Here is a 21,213-nt window from a genome sequence, read left to right as displayed (position 1 = left end):
CATGCCTTGCTTCGGTTTAACGGGAGATTAGTTAAAACAAGGAATTCTCTGGGCTCGAAAACTTAAAATTAGTCGATATCCGCTAGAACCCTCGTGCACTCTCTTCAGTTATGCTCACGAATCCAAAGAGAGAAGTGCACTTGGAATGATGGGCTGCATTTGGAGAAAGGCATAGTTTCCATAGTCTCATGCTGCTCTCAGGTCAGTGTCAGTGGCCACGGTATTTGCTGAGAGTGAGGAGTCAACTATAGCTTCCTCATTCCTTTTCCTTAAGATAGTCGTCACCAACTCACTATCCTGCAGTATAAAAAAAAAAACAAAAAAAAAAAACCAACAGTGTTTGGAAGTCAGAAGTATCTGAGTAAATCATATCACCTCTCAGAACCAGAAGCTGCACCTATGAACTGGGATTTATGTTAACTTTCTCAGATGATTGCTATGATTATAGATATATATAAAACGCTTTGAACAGTGGCTAGTAAAGAGTAGATACTCAAAAGAGATATATGGAATAAGTTGAACTGGTTAGGTAGTAGATTAATAGCCCCTTGAAATGCTTTGATATAGCTAATGAGGACAAAGAGTAATTCCCCTACACATAAATTCAAATAGTGAAAAATAAGAGTTGTAAAGAAGCCCTATTCATTCTACTTACCTCCGACCATTCTATACCAGGATGTTGGGACCCAGAGAGGTTAACATTCATTAAGACTTCCAATTCAGGTCTCTCTGTATGGGAGGCACCAGGCTATGACTAAAACAGTTTCTTGTTTCTTGACACCTATTCAGTATCGATCAGAGTTGTTGTTGTCAGTTTTGTCTTTATGTTTAAAATTCGGATTCCATGGAGAAAAAAAATTAAGTGGGAAAGAGTAGAAGACTCTTTTGGTGCCCCATATACCCTTGGGACTCTCCATTCCTGTATATGTCAATCCGATGGCTTCTAACTAAAAGCACTTAGGTGTCTGTCTAATGGCTTTCTCTGCTCACCAGAACCGGCTTAGCCTATGTCCAGGGCATGCCAGAAATGCTGGAAAATTACTGCTATATCCCCAGTATCTTATATAGTTCCTGGTCACAGTCATTTCTTGGCAAATACTATAGTAACTAAGAGAATGATTGATCACCAAGAGACTTGAACATGTTTGTACCCATTCAAGCAGTAATCCATTCCATAAATGTAGAATGATTAGAAATTCAAACAAAGAATTATAAACTAAGACTCCTTACTGTTTTACTTAAATGTACAGATGAAAGGTTAAATGGATTATGATTACATCCTTTAGATGGAAATATTAAACAATGGCCATGATTATAAGAAATATTAATGACATGGGAAGTTACTCCTTTTGCAGTGTTAAATTGAAAAATATACAATTATGCCTTAGATGATATTATTTATGTATTTTAAAAAGTTTATTAGGGCAGGCTCTAAAATATGAACGGTGATTCCCTAAATGTGATATAATTATAAGTGATTCCATTTTCTTTTGTACATTTTTCTCCAGTTACAAATTGTATATGATGAACAAATGTTATCTTTATATCTTATAAAAATCTTTAGAAGATCCCCGAGGCAGCAAAAACATTGTTTTCTGGGTTCCATACAAATGGAAACTCCCTTTCATTTTATTTGTAGTGGGAGGTGATAAAAGTCATATCTTGCAAAGTGTTTTTTCCTCTAGGTTTTCCTTCTGTTCCAAAGTCAGTCTAACACCTTGCAACAATAATTAAGATAATGTAGTGCAGACTTTGACCCAGAAATATCCTACTTTTAATCTGAAGTAAACAAAATATTGGCGGGGGGGGGGGCAGATTTGAAAACTAAATATTTGAGAGTTAGAAATGGTCCATTAAAAAAGTTTTACAAATGAGCCCCACTTGTGCATGGCCACCTTGATCCACCTTCCCTGAAGCACATGACCTCACTTTCCCCACCACTTCTACCCTGTGAACTCATTAAAATGACAACAAAGCAAAAGCAACCAGCAGTGACGATAGTAAACAAGCCTTTAGACAACCCGTGAGTTCAAATGCAGAAGAGGATAACTACTTAGTAAAGGAGAAGTAGGTCACGGAAATTAACTGGAGAGAAAAGGAGAGAGAGAGAGAGGAGGCAAACTGTATCACAAACTGCTTTTCCTGAAGTGGCCAGAATTATTGGTTTCCATATGAATTAAAAATATCCATTAGAGTTGTTGTCCGAGAGACCCCAGCTGGAGATGAGTTTGTTACCGCCTCTTATTGATGAGATGGCAACACGTGGAAGACCAAGGGACTATCCCACCAGCTTCTTATAAGAGAGGCTGCATTCGGTTGTTTAAGGGCTGTCAGTTTTCATGTAGGAAGGACGTTCCAAACGGTGTTGGGCTGGCCGTATACACAAGAGCTTTCCTCCATGGCTTGATAGGCCCTGGAGTCTAGAAATAAAGAGGAATAATTTTTTTCACGTTCTTATTTTTCTCTTCCTTCTGTTCTCCACTTCGCCGGCTGCACCTGGAATGCCTTTCCCTTCCCCTAGGTGCCTCTTCATTTGTTCATTCATTTTAGCATCACTTCCGCAATTTTTGAACAACTGTTTGCTAACCTCCCTCCACGGATCTCTATTCTGAGTTATACGTACACTCCCAAATACCTCTGACGCCATTAGTTAGGTGCTATTGGAGTTGCAGTTTCAAGTGTTTTGTGAGCATGGAGGAGAGAGCAAGCCATCCCTCTCTTTCATTTTGAAGAACACGTTCTACTGCTTTTCCTCCTACCTCACTGAATGCTTCTTCCCATGGGTACACCTGTCTACCTCCTCTCATCGGCCCCCCTGCCACCATATTTGATGTTTCCCAGACACTTCACATTCAATACTTCCAAAATTGAACTCAGCCTGTGTTCCCCCCACTCCTCCTTAGCTCATGAAATGTGCCTGCCAGTCTCTCTAGTTGCTCATGTCACAAACCTGAGACTTTTCTTTTACTTATGCCTCCCCTTGCCCTCAGCACTCACAACAAAGCCACCTCCATTTTGAATGGACTCTACCTGCCGCACAGTTCCCCCAAAGAATCCCCTACTCTCGGTGTCAGTGACAGTGCCCTAGACCTGGTGTCACAGCTTCCTGAGTGGACTGCACACCTTTGTTTATTTCACTGGTAACGTACTATTATTTTTACTCCCTTTATTTTATGTCAGGGCATTTGAAATAAAGCCCCAAGATGGTAAGGAATTTTTTCATAAGCTTTGCTTTATTCTATAAGGAGTTACACGGTCACATTACAAAGTACATTATGCCATAATTGAATGTTCCATTAGGGGAATGGGATTTGAATAATTTATATTATGATACCCAGAGCTTGAGACTTTGTAATGTTTAAAATTGTAAAAATTCAAAAATAGCAAGTTTTTTTCTTAGAGAGAGAGAGAGAGAGAGAGAGAGAGAGAGAGAGAGAGAGAGACAGGAAGCACAAGCTGGGGAGAGGAGCAGATGAAGAGAGAGAATCTTAAGCAGGCTTCACACCCAGCATGGAGCTCAACACAGGGCTCAGTCCCATGACCCTGGGATCATGATCTGAGCTGGAATCAAGAGTTGGACGCTCTCGAGTCACCCAGGTGCCCCCCAAATAGCAAATTTTAACAACATTTTTATTTTATTTTATTTTTAAAAAGTTTTAAATTTTATTATTTTTCAGAGAGAGAGAGAGAGCGCACGAGCAGGGTAGGTGCAGAGAAGGGGGGGTGGGGGAGACACAGAATCTGAAACAGGCTCCAGGCTCTGAGCTGTCAGCACAAAGCCCGATGTGTGGCTCAAACTCACAAACCGTGAGATCATGACCTGAGCCAAAGTCGGATGCTTAACTGACTGAGCCACCCAGGTGCCCCAACAATATTTTTAAATATAAAAAGTTCTCACTTTAACTCGTTAGTAATTGCATTCCATTGTGGCCAGAGAACATACTATATATACTTTCAAGCCTGCCTTTTAGATTTATCGAGGCTTTATTTTGTGACATAGTATATGGTCTATCCTGGAGAATGTTCCACATGCATTGAGAAGAATGTGTGTTCCGCTGTTGGTGGTTGAGTGTTCTCTAGTTGTCTGTTAGCCTGTATCTTTTCAGCTTATGATCAGGTCATTATTATATGATAGTCATTATAATGAACAACCATAGTCTTAATTCAAAAAACTAGAATGCCTAAGGGCACCTGGGTGGCTCAGTTGGTTAAGCATCCTATTCTTGATTTTGGCTCAGGTCATGATCGCATGGTTTGTGAGATCAAGCCCCATGTCAGGCTCTGCACTGACAGCCTGGAGCCTTCTGGGGATTCCCTCTCTGCCTCTAACCCACTTGCACTCTCTCTCTTTCTTTCAAAAGAAATAAACATTAAAAAAAAACCCACTAGAATGCTTAATACCAAGTAATAACTTAAACACATGGTCCTCTCTTATTCCTCTGTACTCAACACACTCCCTCTCTTTGCTGAGCTCACTTTCGTGATGGGTCTGACTGCCCAGAAAATTGCCTTCCTAAGGCCAGTCAGAACATGCTCAGGAAAGCCTTCTCTAACCTCCTATCAATCTCCCCAATAAGGAAAATCCCTACTAATAATTCTCATAGCACCATGTTCTCTTAGAGCCCCTTCCAGTCATATTTTTCACGTTGATTTGATCAGTGGCTATCTTTCCACAGTGTGTAAGTTTCAAGGGGGGGCGGGGGGGTAAGGAGCTAGGTTTCCCCCCATTATTGTATTTCCTTATTGTATTTATGAGGACCCGCCACATACAGTACATTCTCATAAAATATCTGTAGAATGAACATGTGAGTCTGTGAGTGCATGGATGAATGAACGAATGACGGAAGGAAAGAAGGATCTGCGGAAAAACAATCTGTGGCCCAGGCGAGCGTTTTAGTTCCAAGTTGTGCCACTAGATGGCAGCAACAACCAGCACCACGGTAGTTGCAATTGAGCAAAGTTCTTGGGTTTCTCACGGTTTGGACACCCTCAGGGGCCTACACTTCTCCAACGGGCCTTTCTTCATTCGGCTCTATTGACCTTACGAAGTGGCCAATCCAGATACACGAATGTGTTTGGCAGCAATTAACAAAACCTCCAAGGAACAGCAGCTCAACAGTGGGTGAGGAGATTCGTATTTTTTCATGTAAAAGGAAGTCCAAGGCTTGTGTAGCCTTCAGGGAACTCGGCAGTAAACCAGCCTCCTCCTCAGCCTTAGCGTGACCCTTTTATCCTTGAGGTGTCAATATGGCCACTACGCTTTTAGGCTTTGAGAGCAAACCAAGGCAGAAAGAATAGGGCAGAGCAAAGAGAAAGAAGTGTCTGCCCCATGGACTTCCACTACCCCTCTGGGACACAAAGGGGTCCCAAGGCCACCCCTGATGGCTGGGGAGGCTGGGAAGTGGACTGGCTTTACTTTTTGACTGTGGGGTTGATCGAGGACAAATAAGGGAGAGTGAGCAAACATCAGCCATGAAGCAACATTCCTCTACACAGTAAGCAGGGGGCAAAAACCCTGGAAACAACAAAGGGGTTCTGGACAGGGGTTGGGATAAAAGACGGCAAGTAGACATAAGAGCAAAGCCCAACATCTATGAAGAAGTTTTAATAACATAGTTCAGCTAAGAAAGGGCTGAGCTTGGGGCGCCTGGGTGGCGCAGTCGGTTGAGCGTCCGACTTCAGCCAGGTCACGATCTCGCGGTCCGTGAGTTCGAGCCCCGCGTCAGGCTCTGGGCTGATGGCTCGGAGCCTGGAGCCTGTTTCCGATTCTGTGTCTCCCTCTCTCTCTGCCCCTCCCCCGCTCATGCTCTGTCTCTCTCTGTCCCAAAAATAAATAAAAAACGTTGAAAAAAAATTAAAAAAAAAAAAGAAAGGGCTGAGCTGACTCTTGTTGCCTTCATCTTCACTCTGCAAACTCTGAAAATTAGAATTTAACTAGGAACATCTTTTACAGGAAGTCCTTCCAGACTTCTCTTGCCTTTTCCTCCCACCTGGGATTTTTAAATTTTTAAAGGACAATGTTTAAAAAAAAAAAAAAAAGATTTAAAAGTATTTTTTAAAGTAGAGTCCATGCCGAACATGGGGCTCGAACTCAGGACCCCAAGATCAAGAGTCACATGTACCACTAACTAAGCCAGCCAGTCACCCCAGATTTAAAGGTATTTTTAATAGTGACGCTGAGAAAAATAGTAAGTAACATTTACAAAGCGCTTATCGGGTGCCAGGCACTAATTTCAATGTTGTATAGTAACGAACTTTTCCAAGAACTGGTTTTTTATCATTCATGTTCTTTAAAAGAGGCTATTAAAGTTGTTACACAGCTAGGAAGTGGGGCAGCCAGTCTTCGTACCCAGGTCGGCTGACTCCTGAGTCTACATTTTTAACCATTACCCCGCACTGCTATCCAGCAAGCACAATTTGACAACACCAGTGTTCAGAGGTCTCTAAAATGATGCAACGTGAGTATGCGAGATGGTCTAGTGGGTAAGGAGGGGAAATACTAAATTTTTCTCCTTTCATTTTTTTTTGCGTCTCCTATGTTTAATTTCTGTATCTGCCTACACATAATAAAGTACATACTATGTTAGCACTTTAGCTCTTTTCCAAGATTTCGAAGTAAAACACACAGCTGCTAGAGCTTAGAGAAGTGCAGGTTAAAAGCCTGGGGCTTTTTCCAGAGGCTCAGTCTGAGTGTATTTGTATTACAAGGTATCAAAGACTATACTTTCAGGGATCATTTCTATAGTTCGGATTCCAAGGTATCTCCACCAGAGGGTGCTTCGTGGGCAAAGAGACTGGTGACATTTCCAAAGGGAGGGCTTAGGGATTTCATCACTTCCTTTGTCTGCCTGTAGTGAGGCCTCTGTGCACACACTGTCCATCTTCCTTCTGCCCACTGGATACTTTCCACTCACCCGGTTGGTCCATTTGCCTTTAGGAAATCACTACAGGAGTTGACCTATCACAGCCCAGAGAAAAGGTAAAGGGCATTCCTATCCCTCCTCTCCACCTAAACCCCCCTTATTCTTTTTTTCCTTATTATTATACATTTTTATTTATTTGTTTTGAGAAAGAGAGGGAGACAGAGGTGGGGCAGAGAGAGACAGAGAGAAAGAATCCCAAGCAGGTTCCACATTGTCAGCTCAGAGCCGGACGCAGGACTCGAACTCAAAAACGGTGAGTTCATGACCTGAACTGAAACCAAGAATCAGGCGCTGAGTCACCCAGGCGCCCCGCCCCTCCTTATTCTTAAACTCTGCTTGGGCATCACTGCCTCCTACCTTCCCCCACCATTCTGCCTCCCTGTCCCTAACGCTCCCTCTAATCTGAAGGAACTCCTGCCTCCGTTAGTGTGCCATTAAACTGTTCATTTCTCACATGTGGTGCATGTCGCAGGGTACAGAGACCCACTTTACCAACAGCGACGCCTTCAGGAGCAGGGAACCACTCTCTCTGGCTCGGCACGGTGCCTAGGCAAGGGGGCGCGCGGTAAATAACTGTTAGTCCAGAAGTGACTTTCCAGAGTCAGCTTGTTCTGCGTTCAGATGACTAAACGTGTAACCATCGCACCCCGCTGGATTAAGGAGTGGTGGCTCCATCTACACAAGAATTAACCTTTGGGCAGCATTAGCCTTTGAGTCCCTTTCCTGTTCTGAGAAGCAGATTTACGGTGATGGTAAGAAAGCTTAAGCTTCAGGCCCTATCAGGTGCATTGGCTCTTTCCGATGGATGAAGCCTTTGACAGTGATTTCACAGGGTCGGGTGTTCTTGTGGAATTTGCAAAAGTAAGAGGACTTAACCACAAACAGTTAAGATCACTGTGTCGCTCCACGCCACCTTCCCCTCCCGTAAGGCGTGGATGCCGGCATTTCGGGGACTCAGTAGGTGAAGTTAAGCTGGAATACGCTTCGTTTGGTGTAGTGGGATACATTTGTGTGATTGCAGTCTCTCCTGTGTGTAGTTCAGTTCTTGCCAGCATTCAGGTTTAGGAATAGCTGCTGGAGATACTTCTGTGGCTAGCCACTGCTTCGCCCAGCATCCTGACACGGAAGTACAGGACCAGGTGTCCCGTGGTGATGTGAGCATGTTCTCTGATGGTGGGCACTGGAAGGATATGAGTCACAGAGGAGAAACCAAGTTTCAAAAGTAAAGTGTCAGCAGCTAGTGTGCAGGAAGTTTCTTCGAAGCTTCAGGCATATATATATGTATATATATATTTTTTTTAATTTTTTTTTTTTTTTGAGAGAGAGAGGGAGACAGAGAGAGAGAGAGAGAGAGTACCTGTGAGTGGGGGAGAGGCAGAGGGAGAGGAAGAGAGAGAATCTCAAGCAGGCTCTATGCCCACTGTAGAAGCCAACATGGGGCTCACTCTCACGACCATGAGCTCACGACCGGAGTGAAAATCAAGAGTTGGATGCTTACCCGACTCAGCCACCCACATGCATCCCTGGCATGTACAATTTTCAATGGAGGATTCAGTTTTCAACAATGCCTGGTTAGTATTCTGTTAGGAATATGCTAGATAGCATAGCATTTTCATTATAAACATGCCATACCTTAGAAAAGAACTTGGGAATAGGGTATATATTTTTTAAGCACGCTCTACACCCAACATGGGCCTTAAACTCATGACCCCAAGGTCAAGACTCATATGCTGTACGGACTGAGCCAGCCAGGCTCCCCGAGAGTAGGATATTTAGTGAAACATCACATTCAACACAAGTTCAACCAAGACACGTGCTCGCAATTTAAAAACACACAGCACTCATTAAACTGCGTGAATGGGATATCAAAACAAGAATCTTGCTACAGGCCTGTGTTCTAGCCTCCACGTCTTAGTCATTACACATTCATCATCCAACCTCAGGAGTATCCAACGTCTCTTGTTTAGATCTCCTTTTGGCAGAATAGAGCAAGAGCATGAATATCCCCCAAGAAGAAACCTCCTGTAGGATAAGAACACAGAACCCAGAGTGAGAAGGAAAAGAAAAAGAAGGCAGACCGGCCAGCCGATGTGGGTAGCCCAGTCAGTACCCGCAGCAGGCAGGCGAACACTTACCTGATGCTGAGGTCTCACTTTGGCCCCCCTGTGAGTTTCTGAAAGAATCTCCTGTCACTCAAGTTGTTCATCTTAAAAATGACAAATGGCTGGGGCGCCTGGGCAGCTCAGTCGGTTGAGCGTCTGACTTCGGCTCAGGTCATGATCTCACGGTTCGTGGGTTCAAGCCCCGCATGGGGCTCTGTCCTGACAGCTCAGGGCCTGGAGCCTGCTTTGAAATCTGTGTCTCCCTCTCTCTCTGCTCCTCCCCTGCTCATGCTCTGTCTCTCTCTCCTTCAAAAAAAAGAAAATTAAAAAAATTTTTTAAAAAAAATGACAAATGGCTAATTTCTCTGACAATACGATTTGATTTTTTGATCAAAAGTTTTTAAAACCAAGTGGTTGCTGGCTGAGGATTTTCCAAAAACCTAAATAAGAAAAGAAAAAGCCAGAGTCACACTCCCTTATGCCACCTACATCAATGCAGTTTAAGCCAGAAAAATTATAAAATTTTCATATAAAGTTGCATGAAAACACACTTTTCACATAAAAACATTTAAAAGATACCAACACGACTTTGTTTCTTCCGCATAAACCCAAGGGAGACAGTAATTTGCTACTTGCTCTTAATGTCCCAAAGATGAAAAGAATTAAAATCCTGTTTTTTCACTATTCCCTACATGAATAAAATGTATACTTTTTAAATTAAAAAATGAGATGGCAACACACACATTTGAATTTACCAGAATTCTTATGTATGTTTATTATTGCCACAAACTAGTGGCAATAATAAAAACAGCAAGAATGTCTGTGAAGTTGCATGTTTTATACATTCCAACCACCGATAATAGAAACAACTGTCAGAGCGCCTGGGTGGCTCAGCGGGTTAAGCGTCAGACTCTTGGTTTCGGCTCAGATCACGATCTCATGGTTTGTGAGATCGAGCCCCAAGTTGGTCTCTGCACTGACAGCATGGAGTCCACCTGGGATTCTCTCTCTTCCTCTCTCTCTGCCCCTCCCTCACTCATGCCTCGCGTGCATTCTCTCTCTCTCTCAAAATAAATAAACCTTTTTTTTTTTTAAGTTAGCAATATGGGGTTTCTTTTCTTATTCTAAATAACTAATTGAAATATTTGCTTTTTAATTTTTTTAAAATTTTATTTTAGAGTGGGGGAGGGACAGAAGGAGAAAGAATCTTTTTTTTAAAGTTTACTTACTTCTTTTGAGAGACAGAGAAGGGGGAGGGGCCGAGAAGGAAGGAGAGAGGGAATCCCATCCACGCTGTCAGCACAGAGCCCGACACAGGGCTCAATCCCACGACCCTGGGATCAGACCTGAGTCAAAATCAAGAGTCTGACGTTCAACTGACTGGGGCACCCAGGTGCCTCTAAATATTTGCTTTGTTCCTATTTTTATACTTGTAATTTTGTGTTCTTTTTTTCATTGTTTGAGGTATAACTGACATATAACATTATATTAGTTTCAGGAGTACAATACAATGATTCGATACTTGTATATAGTATGGAATGATCACCACTAAGTGATCTAAGTCTAGGTAACATCCATCATCATACATAGTTACAAGTTGTTTTTTCTTGTGATGAGAACTTTTAAGATCTACTCTCAGGAACTTTCAAATTTGCAGCACAGCAATATTAGCTGTAGTCACCATGCTGTACATCACATCTGTATGACCTATTTATTTTATAGCTGGTAGTTTATACTTTTTGATCCTTTAAAGATGGTCACAAATTTCTTTTTTTTTAATTTTTTTAACGTCTATTCATTTTTGAGAGACAGAGAGAGACAGAGCACGAACAGGGGAGGGGTAGAGAGGAGGGAGACACAGAATCTGAAGCAGGCTCCAGGCTCTGAGCTGTCAGCCTAGAGCCCAACATGGGGCTAGAAATTATGGACCATGAGATCATGACCTGAGTTGAAGTCAGACGCTTAATCAACTGAGTCACCCCGGCGTCCCAAGACAGCCACGAATTTCTAAGCTCCAGGCCCCACAAAACCTGGATCTGCTGCTGGCTGTTCTGGCAATGCTCTGGGTTTGCTTAGAGAAAAGCCTGAGCTTACATTGTTCTCCTTCTCAGCTCTGGGCCCCTGTAGCATGTTTTGGGGTATGTTCAGGGTGCAGGCTGCCAACAGAGTTCACTCCTCTTGGCCGTGAGAGGCTCCGGACATTTAGCCACTACATTTGGGACAGGCAGTGTCCAATAATTATTATCTATAATTCGACTTCATTTTAAGGTTCTCTTCCTCCCAGCTGATAGGAAATTAAACTCATTCTTGGGGTTCTCCCCACGGAGGGTTGGGTCTTGGAGACCCTCCCAACACCTGGAATTCTGACATGATTTCAAGATTATGCTGCTGCTCAAGTATGGGGAAATGGGAGGTCTGGGTTGGCTGTGACTACCCTTGTGTGCATCTGCGAGGCTTCTGGGGGTCCCCACCACACTTGAGCGGGTCAGGGACTTTTTCAGGAGGTTTTCTGCCTTCCCACGTGCCCAGACAAAACCCAGAGGCTGTTCTAGGCTGTAAGCCTGCTTCCCTCTTTGCTTCCCAGCAAAGTGGTTTCACTCTACAGCCCTACTCAGGGGAAAGAGTCTTGAGGGAGAGGAAGAGAATCATAAGCTTCCTACCAAGAAAACCACAGGCTGCAGAAAACGGTTGCCGTGTCTGGTAACTGCACGTGGAGAACATTCAGGTGTTTGGAGCCAGCCTGGGTAAACAGTAGGAAACGTGCCAACAGTGGCCCAGGACAGCCCACAGAAGCACTCTAGGTGGTGCCTCTGCACTTTAAATGGAAATCCTCTCCATCTCCACTACTTCTGTTAAAGACAGGAGAGACAGGGGGCCTAGCCCAGTACCTGCAGAGCAGGAAAAACTCTACTGGCTTTGTTTTACTATCAAATGAGTGTTAAACATGATTCTTCTTATTACCTAATCACACTTGCCTCTTTCTTCAGCAGGAAATGCACTGAGAAAATCTTAAATCCACACACATATGGTCAACGAATTTTCAAGGAAAGCACCAAAACTACTCAATGGGGAAAGGATAGTCTCTTCACCAAATGGTGTTGGGAAAACTGGATGGCCACAGGAAAGGAATGAAATGGATGCTTATCTTACACCACACACACACATCAACTCAGAATGGATTAAAGACTCAAGTGTAAGACCTGAAACTTTAACACTCCTAGAAGGAAACAGAGGAAAAAGCTCCTTGACATTCGTCTTGGTAATGATTTTTTGGATCTGACACCAAAAGCACAGGCAACAAAAGCAAAAACAACAACAACAACAACAACAACAACAACAACAACAAAAAACCTAACGTGCTTCTGGACAGCAAAGGAAGCAAAGTGAAAAGGCAGCCTATGGAATGGGAGAAAATATTTGCAAACTGTATATCCAATAAGGGATTAATCTCCAAAATATATAAGGAACACTTAATAGCAAAACCAAAAAATCTGGTTTAAAAATGGGCAAAGAATCCAAAGAGACATTTTTCCAAAGAAGACCTACAAATGGCCAACAGCTCTGTGAAAGATGCTCAACATCACTTATCATCAGGGAGATGCAAATCAGGTATCACCTCACATCTGGTAAGACGTCTATTATCATAAAGAAAAGAGGTAACAAGTGTTAGGGAGGGTGTAGAGAAAAGGGAACCCTTGTGCACTGTTGGTGGGAATGTAAATTGGTGCAGCCATTATGGAAAACAGGATGGGGGCTCCTCAAAAATTAAAAATAGAACTGGGGCGCCTGGGTGGCTCAGTCAGTTGAGTGTCCAACTTCAGCTCAGGTCATGATCTCACAGTTTGTGGGTGTGAGCCCTGCATTGGATTGGGCTCTGTGCTGACAGCTCAGAGCCTGGAACCTGCTTCAGATTCTGTGTCTCCCTCTCCTTCTGCCCCTCCCTTGCTTGTGCTTGCTGTCTCTCTCTCTCTCTCTCAAAAAATAAACATTAAAAAAATTAAAAATAGAACTACAGTATGATCCAGCCCTCCCCACTTCTGGGTATTTATCCTAGGGAAATGAATTCACTATCTAGAAGAGATTGTCTGTTCTCCATGTTCATTGTAGCCTTATTCACAATAGGCAAGATATAGAAGCAATCTAAGTGTCCATCGACAACTGAATGGTAAAGAAAAGATATATTTATATAATGTAGATATCATATAAATATATCATCTGTAATATACCTACTATATTATATATTTTTGTATTATATATGATATTATGTAAATATATATATTGGATTATTATTCTGCTGTAAAAAAGAAAGAAAATCCTGCCATTGGCAACGACATGGATGAACCTGGAGGGCATTATGCTAAGTGAAATAAGCCAGATAAAGTCATATACTGTATGATCTCACAGGTGGAATCTAAGCAAACAAACAGGTTGACCTCATAGAAACACAGAATGGAATGGTGGCTGACAGGGGCTAGGGGTTGGGGGAAGTGGGAGATGTTGGTCAAAGGGTACAAGCTTTCAGTTATAGAAGATGAACAAGTTCTGAGCATCTGATGTAAGGCCTGGTGACTAGAGTTAATAATACTGTTTTATATATTTGAAAATAGCTAAGGGAGCAGATCTTAAGCATTCCCACCCAAGGGGAAAAAAAAAGGTAACCGTGATGTGATGGATGTGTTAACTAGCTTGATTATGGTACATATGTATATGTGTATAATATATATGTATATCAAATCATCACATTCTACACTTTAAATATATTACATTTTGGTCAACTTTTAATACCCCAATAAAGCAGGTGGCGGGGGGGTACTTAAACCCTCATGCTTCTGTGATAGTTTGAACAATTAATGAAACCATGAACATTCAGCAAGAAGCCACTAAATGTGAATTTAATTAAAACCCTCAAAAGGCTTCTCTCAGATCTTATCTACTTATCACATGCAAGGTAATACACGTTCCTAACCCTTGATAAACAACATGCAAACTGCTGAGCCCAAGGGCACTCTAACCACCTAGCCATCCCCAGGGAACAGGGACTGTACAGGAAATTCCAACAAACTAGCTCCCAGCCATTTACATACACACAGAGTTGGCAGGAAACTTAGCAGTTCCTGGATTTCTCCTTACCTTCCTTATGAAAATTTGGGCATTTTCCTATTCTTGTTGCTGTTGTTGTTTGTTTTTGTTTTTGGGGGTTTTTTTTGCTCCCTTCACATTCCAGGATGCTTCAACCATAATTGATATTGGTTATATGACCACATCCAAATGTCTTTTAGTTCTCCAGATTATACTTTGGCAAATACAGTTAAGTTACAAATCCTAGGCACTGTTAAAGATGTTATCATCAAAAAATATTCTTGAGGCATTCTGAAGAATGTCCCAGAAACAAATGTAGTGGTTTGAATAGTGTCTTCCCCCTCAAATTCACATCCACCTGGAATCTCAGAAGGTAACCTTATTTGGAAATAGGGTCTTAGCAGATGTAATGAGTTAAGGTGAGGTCACAGTGGACGAGGGTGGGCGTCAATCCAATGACTGGTGTCTTTCTAAGGAGAGAAAAAGACACACGAGATGAACACAGAAGGGAGAAGGTCTTGTGACGATGGAGTCAAAGAGTGGAGGGAAGGGGCTATAAGCCAAGGAACCCCAAGGATTGCTGGAGCTGTCAGAAGTGAGGAGAAGAGGAAGGATTCTTCCTTAGAGCCTTCAAAGGGAACATGGCCCTGCTGACACCTTGATTTCAGACTTATAGCCTCCAGAACTATGACAGAGTAAATCTCTGTTGTTTTAAGCCACCAAGTTTGTGACAATTTGCTCTGACATCCCATTGTATAGGAAACAAATATATACAATCTTCTGTAAAATAAAAACTATCTTCAACATTGCTCATTCATTCATTTATGCATTTATTCAACTGTTATTTTTGTGTGCCTTTGTGTGGGGGGCACTGACCAAGCATCAGGGAACATGTGGATTACAGATGAGTTTCTGACCTCAATGTCCTTATCAGACACACACTAGGGTCAAGGGCTGGCTTCATGGATGTGCGACCCTGGTAGTCGCACACAGCCGTGGGCTTAGAAGTGCCCTAAGCTTGGTTTAATGCTCTGCTGTCTTGAAATTCTTAATTTTTAAATGGGGATGCCACATTTTCATCGTGCAGTGAGCCCCACAAATTGTGTAACCTGTCCCCACTACAATAATTACAGAATCACTAACATTATAAAGAGGGTAAAGAGGAGAACCCATAATCTGAGGGAGATGTTTCTTCAGTAAGGCCGTGAGGTAGGACGATTTCCTTAAAGGAGGAATTTGTTTGGAGACAGGTTAATTTGCCAGATGGTGAACAGAATGATCAAGGCGTGTGCAAGCACGAGAGTTTCAGCGAGCACGTGGGATTGACTGGACAGCTTAAATGGACTCTGGTAGTACTAAGCATCTAACGTACCAGTAGGGGGTGCTCGGGGAGAGGTTGACAGATAAATGTGGGTCAGATCTGGAAAGTCCTGTGGGCAGTGCAGAAGGCCTTGAATGTAGTCCAGAAGGAGATGGGGAACCATGAAAGATAATGACCAACAAGGGACAAGATCTGCTCTCCCACGTCTGTTGCTCCAGGATTTCAGTTGAGCCATCCTGTGCTCAGAGATCCAGGCCACACAGGTTTGTGTATCAGTTCTCACATGGTAACACCAGGAAAGGATTCAAAGAGAACTGATCCTCCCTTCTGGTGTCTGCTGCTCTTTTTCTGAGTATGAACAAGTTATAAGAGCAATAAAATGTAATCAGAGTCTGTCAGGATTTGCCAGCCTGAAATAAGATAGTTCAGGAGGACTTTTTGCTGAATATCCCTGGGTTTGACCCTTCAGGGGATGTCCAGATTGATTATCTCTAAAGTAATGTTCATGCAACACAGGAAGTTTTCAACAACATAAGACCTTGTGGTAGGCTGAATAATGTGCCCCTAAAGATGTCCGTGTCCTAATTTCCAGAACCTGTGCATATTTACACAGTAACAGGGACTTTGCAGGTGTGATTAACTTCAGGATTTTGAGATTGGAGGATTGTTCTAGATTATCTGTGTGGGCCCTGTGTAATCACAAGGGTTCTTATAAGAGGGAGAAATGTGGATCAAAGGGAGTAGGAGATGTGACAACAGAAGTGAGAAGTTGGAGTGATTCAAGGAAGGAGGCGTATACCAAGGAATGTTAAGTGGCTTTTAGAAGCTGAAAAAGGCAAAGAAATGGATTCTTTTCTGGACCCTCTAGAAGAAACCCACTATTACCATCTTTTTTTTCTTTAATAAAAAAAATTTTTTTGAGTATAATTGACACACAGTGTTACATTAGCTTTAGGTGTACAACTGAGTGATTTGACAAGTTTATACACTATGCGATGTTCAACACAACGTGTAGCTGCTATCTGTCCCATTACACCGCCAATACAACATCATTGATGGTATTCCTTATGCTCTGCCTTTTGTTCCCGTGACTTACTCATTCCATAACTGGAGGTCCATGTCTTGATTTTAGACCTGTGACCTCCAGAACTGTAAGAGAACAAATTTGTTTTTTCAGTAATGTTGTTATAAGGGAACTAATACAGCTCTTTAATAAATATTTGAACTCATTGTTTTTAAAGTTCTGTCTTTGTGGGAGTGCTGATGCATAGGAGCACTTGTACCCCAGTGTTTATAGCAGCACTTTCAACAATAGCCAAATTATGGAAAGAGCCTAAATGTCCATCAACTGATGAATGGATAAAGAAATTGTGGTTCACATACACAATGGAATACTACTTGGCAATGAGGAAGAATGAAACAAGGCTTTTTGTAGCAACATGGATAGAACTGGATAGTGTTATGCTAAGTGAAATAAGTCATGCAGAAAAAGACAGATACCATATATTTTCACTCTTATGTGGATCCTGAGAAACCTAAGACCATGGGGGTGGGGAAGGAAAAAAAAAAGTTAGAGAGGGAGGGAGCCAAACTATAAGAGACTCTTAAAAACTGAGAATAAACTGAGGGTTGATGGGGGGTGAGAGGGAGGGGGAAGTGGGTGATGGGCATTGAGGAGGGCACCTGTTGGGATGAGCACTGGGTGTTGTATGGAAACCAATTTGACAATAAATTTCATATTAAAAAAAATAAAGTTCTGTCTTTGTGAATGCTTACCGTGTACATAAATCTAGCAGTTCAAAGTTCAATTCTGTGTGTAAGTGTATATGGTTTAAAAATAAGTGAATATAAAAGGGCTAGTATCCAAAATCTATAAAGAGCTCACCAAACTCTACACCCAAAAAACAAATAATCCAGTGAAGAAATGGGCAGAAAACATGAATAGACACTTCTCTAAAGAAGACATCCAGATGGCCAACAGGCACATGAAAAAGATGCTCAACATCGCTCCTCATCAGGGAAATACAAATCAAAACCACACTCCGATATCACCTCATGCCAGTCAGAGTGGCCAAAATGAACAAATCAGGAGACTATAGATGCTGGAGAGGATGTGGAGAAACGGGAACCCTCTTGCACTGTTGGTGGGAATGCAAATTGGTGCAGCCGCTCTGGAAAGCAGTGTGGAGGTTCCTCAGAAAATTAAAATAGACCTACCCTACGACCCAGCAATAGCACTGCTAGGAATTTACCCAAGGGATACAGCAGTACTGATGCATAGGGGCACTTGTACCCCAATGTTTATAGCAGCACTCTCAACAATAGCCAAATTATGGAAAGAGCCTAAATGTCCATCAACTGATGAATGGATAAAGAAATTGTGGTTTATATACACAATGGAATACTACGTGGCAATGAGAAAGAACGAAATATGGCCCTTTGTAGCAACGTGGATGGAACTGGAGAGTGTGATGCTAAGTGAAATAAGCCATACAGAGAAAGACAGATACCACATGTTTTCACTCTTATGTGGATCCTGAGAAACTTAACAGAAACCCATGGGGGAGGGGAAGGAAAAAAAAAAAGAGGTTAGAGTGGGAAAGAGCCAAAGCATAAGAGACTCTTAAAAACTGAGAACAAACTGAGGGTTGATGGGGGAGGGAGGGGAGGGTGGGGTGATGAGTATTGAAGAGGGCATCTTTTGGGATAAGCACTGGGTGCTGTATGGAAACCAATTTGACAATAAATTTCATATATTGAAAAAATAAATAAATAAAATAAATAAATAAATAAAAAGCCAAAAATGTGTGCAAGTTAAAAAATAAGGGGAACTGAGGTCTAGACATAACATAAATTAGTGTAATTATTAATATTTATATAATTATATGAAATAGTCATAACATAAATTTTAGACATGATTATACATATACTCGATAATCACCAAGAAAGGAAAAGAATATTGTAGTCAAGCAGGTGACAATATTTTCCACCTATACAGTGATGGCCTTAATGTAGCTTAGAAAAATAAAAATTCAGAAAAAGAAACTCCTCTTTTCTTTTGTGTTCATTTGGCTATCAGACTTTAGGGCTTGTGCCCATAATCCTAAAATGCTATCATTGTCTGCCAGTATAGGTCCCCAGGAAACTATTTCCATTAAAAATCTGCTTTTATGTACACCCAAGGATATTGTAGTTATTTTCAAATATTGTTGATTCCAAACTCATCTCATAAGAGATCACTGAATAGGGCCAACTACTAGTTTTTCCTGAGATGTGTCCTGGCAAAATCTATTATATTTACGTCCAAGTGCATTGCCTTGTTTGATTTTAAGGAAAATAATTATGCAAATAGATACATAGAAAATTTTTCTGTAATTTAAAAATAGTTTTTTAGGTTTTTGAAAAAAGTAGACAGTATTAGTTGTCCAGATCAGAAGTAAAAGATAATACTAACAACAAGAATAAATACATTTATAATGTTTATTATAAGAAAGGCATTGTTCTAGGTACTCTGTATCTATTGACTAACTTAACCCTCACAATGACCCTGTAAAGGTAATTGGTAATTGGTAATTGGTATTACCATTATCCCTTTTTATGGATGAGGAAATGAAGGCTCAACAAAGGTCAAGAACATACCCAAGATCACACAGCTGGAGTGAGGCAGACCTGAAATCTGCAGCCTCTAGCTTTAGCTCTTGACTACTGCACTACACTCCATAGCCGATTAACAGAGAAATAAAGGATGGTGTGTTTGAACTCTGAATCGGATTTTGGATCGTATCCCAAAGTATGTCCAGTTTAGAGATGACACCCATTTACATGATAAACAAATACGGACATACAGGCTATCGTTTTGTATGGTCTCTGGGCAGATGGAATAATTATTCATGACTCCTGTCCTTCAAACTGGTTCCTTTATAAACTGGCTTTGATTCTGCATTTCCTCAGTATGGACTAATAAAATCATGTCATATAATAGAAATATTGCTCCAATGACTAGAGATTTGGGCTTATTTTTCATTGCTTCATCATTAGTTATCTTTTGCATTTAGGGTGCACGTTGGCAATCCATGGTAACATTTTCTCTGTTGAGATTTACTTAAAAGCTGGCTGTGGGAAATAAACGAATGAAAAGAAGTAGATAGATAGTTGCTATTAAATTATTTTTCCATTGATTTCTTGTATTCAAAGAGAAAGTTCCAAGGTTACAATGGCTCAAGGAAGGAAAGCCAGAAAAATGCAGAGTTCCATGGGAAGCCATCTTTATTTTGGGGAGATATATTAAGGGTAAAGTTCCTGATCAAGTTTCTAATATTGAGAGCTTTGCAGAAATGATCATAAACACCAAATCTGATCAATCAGAGTAAACTTCCTAACATGCATATCTAGTTACTTCATTTTTCTGCTTAGTATCCTTTAATGACTACCTATTATTTTTATAATAAAGTTAGAATTCCTTGGCATTGCATCCAAACCTTTTTTTGCCACGGATCCTATGTGCTTCTTCCTGGATGTGTGGCCCCTCTCCTGAAGCACACTGTGCTCTGGAGGGGAACGACCTCGCCCTCTTTTGCGTTTTCACAGATATAGCACACAGTCACGTTTATGCCGCCTTCTAAAATGTGGTTGCCATGCCAGCACCTCCCCTCAGATGTCTTCCCTCGCTGGTCTCCCCTTCTCTGCCTCAGTCTCAGCTCCAGCAAAGTTCGGAACTCACTCTGATATGGGTCCATGATCCAGACTGACCGTAACTCCCCTACAACACTTACCTTGCTATAAGGATTTCTTGGCTTGTCTGTCTTTTCCACCAGACTGAACGCTGGAGGGCCGCCATCTCATTCTTTTCTTCTAAATCCCCTCCCCTGGGCATATATGGGCCACTCAACCTGCTCTTGTCAGTTCTTCTCAGCTCCTCTCTTCTAGCTCTGAAAGTATGAGAGAATGGGATTCTGAATTTCAACATTCATGTCATCAAAGACCAGAGACAACCGCTTTGGGGTTACACTGCATGCATGATTTAAGAAATTCCCAAAGTTAATTTATGTCTACACCAAACTGTTATGAGCACACTTAAGTGCCTGACTCCTGCATAAGATAAGACTCCACTGTAATTATTTTGTATTTGCTATATACACTTCACAAAAATTTCAGTATAAGAATTCTGAAGCTATGTTAATAAAGTCCAATTTTAAATGCATTAGGGGAGCTTCCTATTTCATAAAGAAAAGAATAACACAAGTCTATCTTCCTGGAAGAACACACTACTGCACGTCGGATTGGTTTTAGCACGGGATCTGTCATAGTTCAACATTAGAACTGGGGCTAATGTCTATAAATAAGATACTCTCAGCAAGAAAATTTTAGAATGTTTTTGCAGTGATATTGACAATTGAAACCATTTATTTATTTAAGCAGGGGTAGCATCCATTTATTACGTTTAGTATTACCTCTTAGAAAGGGCACTGCTTGAACTGCACTTAGGAGAATTGAATAGATCTTATATTTCTGGGTATAGATCACCCAAGTCAATATTTTATAAAGTAATGGTTCTCTGGAAGAAAATGCTCTCATTTCAGCTACTTGATAGAATTTCATAATAAAGCTAAATGAGAATTGAAGTGACTGAATCTGCTAAAAGCAATTTCTAGTTTTCACATCAGTTTCCTTTTCCCTGTCATGTCTCTTAAGTGAGGAAATTTAAGGATCGTGTTGGTGGATCATAATGTAAAGCCCAAGCAGTCATTTGTAAGCTTTTATATGCCTCTGAAATTTCCGCCTTGCATTG

The 21,213-nt window shown here is 41.4% G+C and overlaps 2 long non-coding RNA genes across 3 annotated transcripts; one reads left to right on the top strand and one right to left on the bottom strand.

The window, feature by feature from the left end:
• Positions 1-105: 105 nt before the first annotated feature.
• Positions 106-14,912, top strand: LOC131494594 (uncharacterized). Of its 2 annotated transcripts, none has more exons than XR_009253471.1 (3): positions 106-201; positions 12,016-12,651; positions 14,580-14,912. It is a non-coding gene; the product is annotated as an uncharacterized LOC131494594 (long non-coding RNA). The 2 variants fall into 2 exon arrangements; XR_009253472.1 differs by having other exon boundaries at positions 116-201; positions 12,013-12,651.
• On the bottom strand, positions 1,494-20,350 carry LOC131494595 (uncharacterized). Its single transcript, XR_009253473.1, has 3 exons — positions 20,198-20,350; positions 9,059-9,331; positions 1,494-2,420 (listed from the first exon to the last, which is right to left on the bottom strand). It is a non-coding gene; the product is annotated as an uncharacterized LOC131494595 (long non-coding RNA).
• Between the last annotated feature and the right edge of the window lie 863 nt (positions 20,351-21,213).

Source organism: Neofelis nebulosa, chromosome 14 (genome assembly GCF_028018385.1).
Source record: "Neofelis nebulosa isolate mNeoNeb1 chromosome 14, mNeoNeb1.pri, whole genome shotgun sequence".
Taxonomy (NCBI): Eukaryota; Metazoa; Chordata; class Mammalia; order Carnivora; family Felidae; genus Neofelis; species Neofelis nebulosa.
The sequence above is the reverse complement of the archived record's forward strand: the minus strand, read 5'-3'. Positions and strand labels throughout refer to the sequence as shown.